The sequence below is a fragment of the Dermacentor albipictus genome, chromosome 10 (genome assembly GCF_038994185.2).
Source record: "Dermacentor albipictus isolate Rhodes 1998 colony chromosome 10, USDA_Dalb.pri_finalv2, whole genome shotgun sequence".
Classification (NCBI taxonomy): domain Eukaryota; kingdom Metazoa; phylum Arthropoda; class Arachnida; order Ixodida; family Ixodidae; genus Dermacentor; species Dermacentor albipictus.
Genome location: NC_091830.1, coordinates 26919304 through 26932458, shown reverse-complemented (window position 1 = coordinate 26932458; position 13155 = coordinate 26919304). Strand labels below are relative to the sequence as shown.

At 47.6% G+C, this 13155-nt stretch overlaps 1 protein-coding gene across 1 annotated transcript in view; it reads left to right on the top strand.

Moving 5' to 3' along the window:
• The first annotated feature begins 6302 nt into the window (after positions 1-6302).
• Positions 6303-13155, top strand: part of LOC139050799 (fibrous sheath CABYR-binding protein-like) — a 135609-nt gene continuing 128756 nt past the window's right edge. The window contains exon 1 of the mRNA XM_070527561.1: positions 6303-6619. The gene's annotated coding sequence lies outside the window, so the exon portion shown is untranslated. The remainder of the gene's footprint in view (positions 6620-13155) is intronic.

The following is a 13155-nucleotide window of genomic DNA, read 5'->3' as shown; positions in this document are numbered from 1 at the left end:
GCAAAGGTATTCGCTGCACGACTAATACGGCACATTTTGTGAGCATGGTGGCGTGCATCTTTGCACATGTACTGCTAGTGCCTTTTCCCTTGGAGCTTTGCGTTTGCAGAGGCTGGAGAGCTTGCACGGCGCAGATAGCATTTGTCTCACGCCATTCTTTGAGGCCACATTTTTTCAGGCTGTGGGAAATGCTGCGTAAGTATTGCACCAGCGCTGCTTTGAGCACTTTCGGAACCATGACTGTTTTATCTCCTCACGCCTGTTCTTTTTCTTCATCTGATCAAACGCAGTTTCTGCCATGGCTATCAAAAACGAGGCAGTGTACTATGCAGACTTGGCTTGACTAGTTGTTCATCGAAACTAAGCTGTGGGGAATGGGCATACTATTTCATTGAAGCCTTGGTTAGGCACAAGGAAACAGTACTTCTCTTCACAAGCTTACAGTGGCAATACTCAAATGGTACCTTTAGGTTTATAGCCAACATCAGCAGTGACATAAATTCCGATGTCATGCAGACGTGCATGAGAATGTGTGATTTGTCCCCCCATGATTCACAGGTGAACGACATTGAAGAAATCACGCAGGGCTAGCCTGATGAAAGCTGTAGGCTGCTCATGTAAACGTGCAAACTACACAAAATCGCATCGGCAGACACTGAGTGTCGCCACATGATGCCAATCTGAGCATTGAGCGCCGTACAATAAGTCTGAAAATGGACCACGGTCATGTGCGCCATATGAACTGGTGTTCTGAACGCCACATACGCATTCCAAAAGATATTGATCTTGTTGACGAGACATGTGCGTGCGCTGCCAAGAGCAGCATGCGCGTGCTTTGCACGTGGTTTGGCAGAATTTATTTTCAGGAATACTGGGGCTGACATGCAACAAGTTATTGAAGGCCTTAGCACAGGTAAGTTCAGCGATTAATGTGAAGAAGGCTATGGTAATGTCCCATGACCTCTCAAGAGACCAATTAGTTATTGGTATTCAGCCTCTAGAAGCTATACACTTGTGCATTTAATTATCCATGCGTGCTAAGAAGTCATGAAGGGGCATTGCAATCTTTTGGTAGTGAAGTATGGGGTTGAAACATGAAGAGCGGCAAATCAGATTGAGAAGAGGTAGAAGACTGCGCAATGAGCGTTGTAACACAAATGATAGACGCAACTTTCAGAAAGAGAAACGGCGGTGACATGGATCAGATCAAACGGGTGTAGCTGTTACTGTCATTGAGATTAAGAGGGAAAAGTGGTGTCGGATAAAAGATCTATCGCGTACACTGTACAATAATTTACACCCTAAAAAGTGAAAAAAAGGTGTAAATGTGTCTATAACTCACACCCTTAGGGTGTTATATAACGAACACTCTAAGGGTGTGAGTTATAGACACATTCACACCCTTTTTCACTTTTTAGGGTGTAAATTAAAGTAACAGAAAGCGTCTCAACTTCTCAAAGGAAGGAACGTGCAGTCGGGGTTTGCAGATGATTCAGTGGATTGAAGGGACGAGAAAACTTGCAGGCACAAGATGGATTTAGTTCGTGCGTGACTGGGGATAACTGGAGATCGCTGGTAGAGGCCTCGCCCTGCCATAAAAAATAAATAAAAATAAACAGAAGTTGACCACCCTTCCACTACTGTGAAGAGGGGTTGCAAGCGAAGCTCGGGATCTGCGGCTATTCGTTGTCGTAACGCCTCGGCTAAGCGCTCCTTCACGGTGAGGGCGGCACCTCGACGACGAGCCCTTTCTCGAGCGGATTCCCGGTGGCGTTCATAAAATGCTGCCTGTTCTTCGGCCGAACGCATGACGCGAGTCCCGCTCCCGTTCCTTCAACGCAGCCTGCTCCTTGGCAAAACGAACCACACGCGGCCTCTCCAACTGACTGCCGGGCCTGAACTGGCGGGAAACGACGGGAGCGAGGCGTGCGAACAGGCGATCACGCCATCCTCCTCCGGAGGGAAAGGACACCTGTGATTGGCTCGCGCCTTGCGCGGCGTCTACTTCGTCGTGCATATACAGTGAAACCTCGTTATAACGAACAGTTAAAAATTCGGAAATTAGTTCGCTATATCCATAATTCGTAATATAAAATTTTGTAAAAAATACATGCAAGAGGAGCAAAATTCAATCAGAGAAGGCACAGCAACTCGAACGATGCTTACTTGGGTCACGTTCATTTATTTACGCACTAAAAACTGCGTTATCGCGGCCTGCTTCTTTGTGTTGATCGCATACAGTATCACGCCCTGTTCCACAGTTTGCAAACACTCAACAAGGGCAAACCCACTGCCCTCAATAGCACTGCACGTTGAATAATCTCGAGCATGGTCTTTAACGTCAGTGCCACTCTTTTTTTCACATTCATCGCCATCACAGCACTACGCACACCCGCGCACCGCACTCGACACGACCACCGAAAGAGCCTCCACACAACGCTACGACGGCCACGCCACTGCAAACACTAAAACGCAAAAGCAACATTCGATCACGCCGCTGCTGAAGCGGCGCTGTCAGCGGTTACGAGATGCGGACGATTTCTTTGGCTGTCAACTCTCGATGACGACGTGGCATCTGTGGAGCTGTCAGCGCCTGCGAGGTAGTCCTGAACGTTTGCTGCGCCGCACAACACATCTGTAGTGCAACGAAGCCTGCCGCCTACTAGTAAAGGGAGGTAGGGCTTGGCGTCGCGAAGTTCGTTATATCCGTTTTATGCCAAACCGCGTTCGCTATAGGAAGTTAAAAATACATGTGTTTGACAAAAATATTTCGGAAGAGTTCGATATATTCAATAATTCGTTATATGCGTGTTCGTTATATCGAGGTTTGACTGTAAAACCCCGCTTTAAAGGGCGCGTATGATGAACCGACGGTGGCTGAGTGGGTCATTTATGCAAAATGCAGACCATAAATGAAAAAAAAACTAAGTAACGCATTACGTCACCTCTTCGTATCTGGTTGTTGCAATAAAAAGGCTAAAAAAAAGCCGACAGTGGCGGAGTCGGTTAGCATGGTGGTCTCGCAACCCGGAGGTCCGTAATTTGAATCCACAGCCCGACAAGCAATTTTCATTTTCGCACGGCTTGAGTTTTTTCGTACGGCAACATCGATGCCGACACGAGTGAGACAATACAAGCTTCGCTTGAAAAACGCCGTTAAAACAGGCTAATGATGATGACGATGAAGTTCTCTGTTTGTCCTGAGTTATCCGTTTGTCTTTGGGCTATTTTTGTAGACGCAAACCGCTGTTTATTGGTTAGCTATAACTTTATCTGGGCCCCCTGGGAGCGTCGTTTGTCGACGATAAGTTTTACCAGCCAATGGAGTGGAGACGCCCGACGCTGTGTTCTCCGAGTACAGATGGTTATAAGTGGCGTGACGAACAAGTGCACGGATGCGAAAAACAAAAGGCCGCTGTCCGATACGAGACAGGATCCACGAATGGTTTTGCACTGGTTGGAGGCAATGGTCGTCAGGCGTTGTTTCTGCGCGACCGTGTTGTGGCGGTCAGCGCATACTACAGCAGGCCCTGCATCGGCTATTAGGAATCTTTAGTTTTTGCTTACACGTATCAATAACTATTTGTGGAGTCACAGAGGATGGAAATCACCAAGAGAGAGCAGTGATCGTGACTGAGGCCAAACGTATCGGCCGATCACATGATCGTTACGTCAGAGCGCGCGGTAGGCTTTAGTACTGCCACTATGCAGGCCACGAGATGCAGGCAGAGCTACAGCAGGACAGACGAACAAGCGCATACGATTGAAAACTAACGACAACCCAACATTGTGGAGCCGTACGCCAAGTCTCAGAGGTCACGTTTTAGGCCTATACTGAGAGGGTAAAAGCGAAGGGAATGGCTTCACGGGGAGTTCGCATGCGTGTGCTGCGTGTTTGCGGTTGCCTTGAGATCGAGTATGATTACGCACTAAGGAATGCTTGCACCCTTTGGGATTTGTCCTCAAAAGATATTCATCTGTCTCGCGTGCCTTGCCTTCATCCTAATGCTCCTCGTCCAATACTTTCAGGTCACGAATTGCATTCGCGTTGTCAGCTGCGCCTATAGCATTGCTGGCAGGAAAGTAACGAGCGCACAGTTTTCATGAAAGGAAACGCAGGTACAGGTGACGATTATTGCTTGGTGGCAACATACGTAAGCCCCGTAGTATGTAAGAATGTTTAAGACAATAGTGTGCGCATATTAAGAAAAGTCTGCACACTTTGCAGCGTATCTTTTATCGCAAACGATAGTCGTCACTTTCGCTTGCGTTTCCTTTCTTGAAAATTCTGGGCTCTATGCTTTCCTGTCAGGAATGCTATGTCACGCTGATAACGCGAATATTGTTCGTGAGGGGCGTTAAGAGGTGGTTTTAGCTCGGGCCCAACTCCAATGCCGCCTGTACACACACGTGTGAAACGCAGAAATGCTTTTATGCGTTGCTTTTCTGCGTTTAACCCTTTGATTTGTTGATTGGGTTTGAACGCGAAAGTTAAATTCTAGTGACTGTTGGAAGCGAACTATTGACGTAAGCTTTCCTTTAGCATTTCCCGAGATGGAGAACATTAAAAAAAAGGAAACAGACGCACGAAGATTAGGAAGCTTTATTTTTTAACCACGAACAGATATCGGAGTTCTCCCGACTGCACCCTTCTGAATATCCAAAGCGGAGAAATTTCGTATATTAACTTATATAATGTGAATTTGTCACAATGTTTACAAGGGTGCTGCGAAAATGCTACTCACATATTTATAGTTTATTCAGGAGGCATGTAAATTACTTCAGGTTTGTCCGCGTTTAGATGTTCTATTTGATGGAATTTAGAGAATTATGGTGAACGCTTTCATTGCTTAGTTACACAGTTGCAAACTTGCAAGTTTCGTTATCTAAAAAATTTTAATTTTGAACAACTTTAATTACAAAATTGACCGCCTAAATAAAGAAATCCGCTCCCAGTGGTCACTAGATCTTAACTTTTTCTTTGTCAAATGAAACAAACTTCATCAAATTTGGTTGAGTAGTCGAGAAATACGATCTCTCCTTTCTGATGTGTTTAGACAGGAACCCCTGTAGTGTTGTTCATGCACGTCTCTCTAACCCATCTCTCTCTTTCTCTGCCTTATTTTTATTCCCCTTCTCCCTTCCCCCAACGTAGTGTAGCCAACCGCACTCTTGACTGGTTAACATCCCTGCCTTCCTTTTATCTCTATCTCTCTAACCTGAGCGAAAGCTTCATAAGCATGATGCGATTATTGTTCGGAGAACAACATAGAAGTCCCAAATGGTGCGAGATTGCCTGAGAGTGCACTAAATATGTACAATAAAGTTTTTCACATCCCAATTCCTGCCCCACGCACCTAATGACCCTTGTTCTAATAAAGTGGGTGTCCGAATTACAACGGACATTTCGTTCTCTGCACTCGCTATTGGCTCACGCAGTTGCCATGGTAAAGCGAAACCAGTAGACGTTCTGTAATTCGCCCCTGATAGTCGCCGCCTTTGGCGTCCCACATATAACGTAAGAGATCGAACATCGCAAGGTGCTTTTCACATTATCCGCATAGAATCGCCCTTCGCCAAGGTGAGCATGGTTGAATAAAGTTATTTCCTCCATGAAGGTGAGACCACCATAAACAACTGCAAGCTCAATACCAATAAGGGAGGAGGAGGTCAGTTTTGCGAATTTGCTTTCCATGGATGGATGGATGGATGTTATGAGCGTCCCCTTTGGAACGGGGCGGTGGCTTGCGCCACCAAGCTCTTGCTACTATGCTGCCTAATATCCTACCTAGGTTAACCCATGAGAAAAAAAAAAACACACTATGAACTACCACGTCCAAATTTTCTGATACCCTATTGCGAACTGTGCTTTTGTACGTCTCCGTCCTTTGTCGTTTCCCTACTTTTCTTCCACCAATCCTCCAATCGCCTCTTACTGATGTCTATTGCGGACCTGTTTGCTTTACCACTGCTCCCGCTGAACCCAAGGGCTTCAAGGAGGCCAGTGGTGCCTAAATCGACCGCTGGATAGATGTCTTCACATTCTAATAAAATATGCTCCGTCGTTTCCCTAGCTTTACCGCAGAGCAGAGGCTTACAGAGCAAGAGGCTCCATCTGAAGTCGGGATATCGAAACGCGGAGGCGCGCTTCTCTCCGTTTTTCGCTCTCCCGCCAAATCCAGCGATAACCCCAGCTGGCCACCCTGGCCAAGCGACGAGTGGGGCGCCGTCTATCGGAGGCGAGGCGAAACAGCGGCTCGCGCGGAGGAGGAAAGAGAGAAGCCGGAGAGACCTCGCATCGCGTCCCGGTGTGTCGGTCGGTCGGTCGTCGTCGCTTCACCAAAACGTGCGCGATAGCTCCCCCTGTCGCGTCGCCGCCGCCGGCGTTTTTTGCCTACTCCTCCGTGCGACTACTTGTTCCGTCCGGCGCGCGTCTGTGAGCTGTGCGAGCCCGACGCCTCTGGATTCCGTTTTTTTCACCTACGAAGCACGAGTGGCTCTGGCTACAACCTACCCGCAAGTACCACTTCGCATCGAACGATTCTTCGGGGGAAAAAAAGAAACAAGCATCTACCGAACGTCGCAAGCTCCGGGTGTACGAACGACACACCCTCCCTAGGTGAGTGTGTTTTTGCATAAAATAAAACGCTCGCGCTCCTGCCTGCACCCGATCCGGCCGGGTCTTCTTACCCGGCGAGCGCTCGCCGATATCAAAAGTCTCGGTCGGGCAACGTCCGTTTGCTCGCCGGAGCCACCGGATAGGAGGAGACGAGATCCGATGCCGGCCGCCGCCGCCGCTTCGCCGGTGGTTTGTTCAGCGTGCACGCCGGCACGCCAGACGTATGCACGCACGCACGCTGGGACCAAAGCACGGCACGCCGGTGGATGTCTCGCCAGCGGGCCGCCCGTTTTTGTGCGCGCGCGCGCTTCGTATACAAAGCCTTTTGTTCGCGCACGATTTTCTTGCGGCGCCCGCTCAGCGGCCGAGGAGGGCGATCGACGCATTCGCTTTCTCGCAGCCGTAGTTTTTATAGCAGTCGGAGGGGGATGCAGGCAGGCAGGCAGGCCTGCTGGCGTCTGCCGGCGTCGATTAATGATGGTGGCACCAAATGGCAGTTGGGAGGAGGGGAAAGTGCAAAGCGGCGCCCCGTTTCTGGTGCTTCGTGCGGAGGCTTGCCGGCGACCCGGATCGCCGGTGTCCGTTTTGCGCTTCTGAACTTGACCATCTTCGTGGTGCGGGGAGTTTTCTGGCGACAGCGTGTTATCGCCCATGTGCCGGCGTTCGGGGGAGGAAAAGAAAGCAAAGCGCGAAAATACAGTGTTGAAGAAGGGCGTTCTCGCGTCCTATAGCACTGCCTGGGGTGAACATCGGTTCGTTCGCCGGTGTGGCCGGCCTTCGACGAGTTCATTCCATCGTGTTCGGCGTTGAAAAACCGCGTCACGCTTAATTTTGGGCCACCAACGAATGCTGTGATGGTGCAGCGTGTAGTACCTTCCCGTTTCCTCGCGAGCTCTCTTTGCTGCGAAAATTACGTAGTACACAAGTTTCGTAGTACGCAAGAAGACTCGGCGCCGCAAAGTGGTTGTTGGGTCTGGGAGGATGGGCGGACGAAACGCGAACTTTTTTTTTTCTTTCTTTACTTTTGCCGGCTTTGAAACAAGCGCAGCCGGTTATGGTGCCAGCAGAAGCCTCACTAGCTCCTCCCTTGAAGAAGTCGCGAAGAGTCACAAAACGTGTTTTCGCTGCGGCGGCGGCAAGCGGCGCGATTTCTTTTCTTTCTTTCCTTCTTTTTTTTTTCTCGCGAGACGGGCCCTTCGTCGTCGTTCGCCGCCCGCCACGCGGTTTTGCTGCAATGTTTGCGAAATTTGGCCCGCATTGCCCTCAACGTGTGGGAAGCAAGCGTATCCGATTGCACAGCTCGATAGCGCATCACCGTGTGCGTTTGGCCGTGCTTGTTCCCAATCGAACGCGGAATTCACGTTTCCAAGCTTCTACGCGTTTTTTTGAAAGACACGATGTTTGAATACGCGAAGCGGCTCTTCCTTTTCTTGCCTGCAGTACTCGATGCCGTAAGCCAAGGGGCACTTCTTTTTTAATATTTTTGAGTGTGAGGATGTCGCACTGTACCTACTTGATTCTAAACATTCTTCGGATGCCGCACTTTTTGTCTGGCCTAGGGGTCGCACCCCGTCTGGCCGAGCTGTCGCCGGCATTTGGAAGGTGACGCCCATGGCTGGGTCGATAGAGAGCCCTGTCTGCTCGAAGTTGGGGCGGGAAGCCGGTGGGGCTTTGGTGTGAGTCATAGGTTGTGGGGTTTGGAAAAGGGGGGGAGGATCCCCGTGCATTTGTGCGGTTTCATTTGCGCGTCATTTCTTCATTTTGTTTATTCTGGCAATGTAGCTAGCTGCCGTATTGCTCGGCCTTTTCTTTCTTTCTTTCTTTTTTTTACGTACGTCTGCGACGTTGTGCACGTGATCTTCGGCTATTAGCACGCGGCGGCGTTATCACTTGGTGCGCCTTGTCATTGGAAATATCTTATACACTTAATGGTGAATGAGGTCGTGAGCCACTATGCCACGACATTAATATTCGTGTCGGTAACGGATAAACAAAAAATGTGTAACGAGATAACTAGGTCTTTTCCCCAGTTGCACCTCCAACGGTACAGCTCGCCAATTAATGTCCACTGGCTTATAATGACGTAAGGAGTGTTGACGGCCCCCCGACACCATTAGCACTTCTTTCTCAATCAGCCATATAAGCCGTACCGTGCTTAATTTCGGGATGTTTTCTTACTTTCGCGTTCGAGGGTCGGTCATATCGCATATCAGTGCATTTAAGAACTTTTTTCTTGTTTCCTTGTTACCGCAACTACCGCGTAAACCTATTTTAAAGCGCGTGCGCCGTTGAATTTGTAACGAACACATCGTTAACCCGCCTACTGAATCAAGAGCAGTGGGTTTACCTACCTCCCTGCGTAACGTAGACTGTCATAGTCAGGCCTGATTAAGCCTGACCTAACGTGTTCACGAGCCTTTTTTGAAAGCAGTCCCCGACAGAAGGCAACAGACTCTCTTCCTCTTTTTTTTTCTTTTTTAGTCCATTTTGTTCGCACGCAAGCCTCCAGTACTGTCAGGTCATTTAGCAGCACGAATAGAGCTGAAACAGCATTTTCTTGAGCTACGTTGTTTAAAGGTCATACGATAAGGACGCTTTATATGCTTTAAAAAAAAAGTGTCTCATTAGCATGGCTGAATAACGAGCGAGAACTTATCAGAAGTGGGCAACTACACTGTTGTGGCGATAACGCAAATATCTAGGGTTGCTGCGCTACTTCGCTCCTTTAGGGACCCTCCCCTCTATTCTTTTTCCGAGTCGGTGACTTGGGCGTTGCCTTTGCTTATTGCTGTTGTAATAAAAGTGCCATTTTGGCGAAGTAATATCTACGCGCCCGTGACTACGGCGCCCGTCGTAATAGCAACCATTCAAGATAACGGGGTGTCTTGTGCAAGCAGATTTCGCAAACGCGCTGAATAATACCAGTGTTACCGTACTGCCGGAACATGCTCGCAGAATCTTCATCAGCATCACCCTGGTTACGCCCACTGCAGGGCAAAGGCTTCTCCCATACTTCTCCAACTACCCCGGTCATGTGCTAATTGGGGTCATGTCCCTGCAAACTTCTCAGTCTCATCCTCCCACCTAAGTTTATGCCGCCCCCTGCTACGCTTCCCTTCCCTTGGAATCCAGTCCGTTACCCTTAACGCTCATCGGTTATCTTCCCTCTTCATTACATGCCCTGCCCATGCCGATTAGTTTTTCTTGATTTCAACTAAGATGTCATTAACTCGCCATTGTTCCATCACCCAGTCTGCTCTCTTCTTATCCCCTTAACGTTACACCCATCATTCTTCTTTCCATAGCTCGTTGCGTCGTCCTCAGTTTAAGTAGTACCCTTTTCGTAAGCCTCCAGGTTTCTGTCCCGTAGATGAGTACTGCTAAGACACAGCTGTTATACACTTTTCTCTTGAGGGATAACGGCAACCTGCTGTTCATGATCTGAGAATGCCTGCCAAATGCATCCCAGCCCATTGTTATTCTTCTGATTATTTCAGTCTCATGACCCGGATCCGCGGTCACTACCTGCCCTAAGTAAATGTTTTCCCTTACCACTTCCAGTGCCTCGCTACCTATCGTAAACTGCTGTCCTCATCCGAGACTGTTAAACATCACTTTAGTTTTCTGCAGATTAATTTTTCGACCTACTCTTTTGCTTTGCCTCTCCGTTTTACTTCGTTTTACCTTACCTTACAAAGCCCATGTTGTGCACTGAGTTGGGAGGGGGGTGGCTTACAAGGACGGTATACACAGTAATGATTGATAAAGCATCTTCTGAAAACAAAGCGTTCGTTCAACATAAGTGTAGTGACTGCATTGATATCTACTAATAGGGGTGCAACTAAAGTACAGTAAAGGAACTACATCGACAAAGCTAACATTTTAATACGCGAAGAACACCTAGCAAGCACAAAGTGCATTGGCATATGTCATACTGCTTTTGGTTATTTTTCATTAAATATATTCTTACGAATGATGTAGACGTTTTGTATAGGCTGTCGTTTGGTTTATTATTATGATTAAATTCGTGCTGAACTGCTGCATAGGGAACTTAAGCTGACAAGCTTATTACAGAAGGGAAAATGGAGGCGAAAGCTCCATTTTTATTTTCTTGTTAATTCGCGTGGAAGCCCTGGCGCCAGCACGTGAGTGTTACGTTGCTGATATTAGAGTACTTTTATTTTTTCTTAGTATAGTCTGCCTTCTGAATCGCGCACAGTCGCGTTCAGACCTTGAAATCGTTTTCGACGATGTGCTCCGGCATCGATCGTGAGGAAATAGTGATTGATTGATTTATTGATCGACTGACTGAGTTATTGAAAGTATGAGGATATCTCCCTGTACCGCAACTTCAGCTTTCATACAGCCCGCCCACGACACATAGTCTACCGCTGTGAGTTGGCTGGAGGCAACAAAAAAAAAAAAAGAAGACAAATTAAAACTGGGCATTCTTTATTTATGCAACTTTCCTGTTCTTTTTTTTTATCGGCTGTGTCGAGATCGTTGACTGGAGCTTGCGCCTGAGAACGAATGCCCATCTGCGAGCAGTTTATAACGTCACGAGGCGGACGCTTAAAAGCCGCTTGTTCGACTTCGTTTCCGGACGCTCGCGCAGATGTCACGCAGCAGGAGTGCGCGTGCGCATGCGCGTGAAGCAAGCCGTCTGGAGCCCCTTTGCGACTCGTCGGCCTCGCCGAACGAATAGTCTTTCATCCGGAACACGTGCTTTCAAGAAAGCCTGTCCTATCGAGCATCTCGGAAGTATTAAACGCTGATGTATACTGATTGCGGATAGAAAGAGGAATACTGACTAAAGAGATTATAGGTGTGTGTAACGAGTATTCGAAACTTTCGAATAACCAATCGAATGGTGTCCTATTCGATTCGGTCTTCGAATCGAATAGTCGTTATCTGTAGCCAAGGTTGACGACTGGGCGTGTTGGTATAGCATATTGGAGGTTGGAATGCGCAACATTTCGATGGGACACACACCACAGAGCGCTTGTGGTGTGTGTCTCTTCTGTGTGTCTCGTCAAAATGTTGCGCATTCCAACCTCCAATACGTTATGTGTAGATAACGGATGTCTTTCGGATAGTTTTCGATATGTTTCGGAGCGTCAACTGTGCCCAGTTAAGCGTAAAATCAGCGCGAAAGTACGGTGAAAAACATCTTTGCGAGCAGAGTATAGACATAAAACATCAGAACTTAAGCAGTTAAGCTGGCTACGTCGCTTAGGGTGCAATACTCCCTGAAGGATACTGTGCATACTAAGGAGCGTCGTGTTGTTCGTAATGCTCCCTTTCTGCTTTTAATAGACATTATGCAAAAAAAGAAGTGAGGCGTGCAGACAGGACACAAGGGTAGAGAAGTGGACAACACGAGCGCCGTCTCTACTCTTGTGTCCTGTCTGCACGCCTCACTTCTTGTTTGCATAATGAACCCTTACCAACTAGCTCAGCTTTCTGTCGTTCTAAGTTTAATAGACACTTCGTAGCGTGTTAAGTAATGACAGAAACTAGCCAACCTTGACATACCGTGAATTGAGCGTCGTTCTATATTAATTCGGAAATGGTCGTTCATTGCTCGAAAATTTTCTAAATTATGCAATGTGATTCGCTTCCGGTGCCTAAGTCTATCGTCGTCATGACAAACCGAGATATAAGGAAGCGATAGATATACCGAAGTAAGTGAAATTCCCCTTGAGATGCCCATAGGTTCAAGTTTCATTACTTGTAATGTACATAGAGAAGTAATTCTGGCTCCCCTATCAACTTCATTATAAAGAGGTTTCACTCTACTTGATTCAGTCTCAATAATTCCTGTTCACAAAATCCTGCTAAAGAGGGACAGTTAGTTTAGACTGTTAACGTAATTTTCACACTATTTTCATTAATTTTGCGTTATAGGTTTATTATCAGAATTAAAAATGGAGATTAAAGTTAAAATTTTTAAGCGTCTCTACGCCAGTCTGACGCCACAAATTTCGAATTAGCTTTCTCGTGTTTGGGCCGTTGTGCTTCTGTAAATTAAGGGTTCTCAAGTCTTGCACGGTCTTCTCCTCGCTCAGAATATAATGCTTTACCGATACAAAAAAAAAAAATTAACTGCACGACCTCAAAATCTGTGACGTCACGGGCGAGCTGGTGCGGAAACTTTGAGGTGGAGTCGCCAGCCATCTGACGTGACGTCACAGTGCAGCTTGTCACCGCGATGGTTCTCCAATATGGCCCCCAGGATGACGTCAGTCTATCCTAATCTACTGCTGTGGGTAACCTGCTTCCGTAGAGGGAGGAAACCTTAGGAGAGGCCCCTGACCCTTGGCTCTGTTGGAGTGTGTTCACCAACATGGCTCCTAGGATGACATCAGGGCAAGGCTTTTCCATACGGTTGAAGTTAATGTTCTGTTTGGTTTCCGTTTAAGTTTTTTGTACCGAAAGGATCCTTGAACATGAGCGCGGACAGAGAATAGCGAAGACCTGTCGTGGGTCTGCATTCCTCACTCACGTGACAGGCATGACATTCACATTAGGGTTGT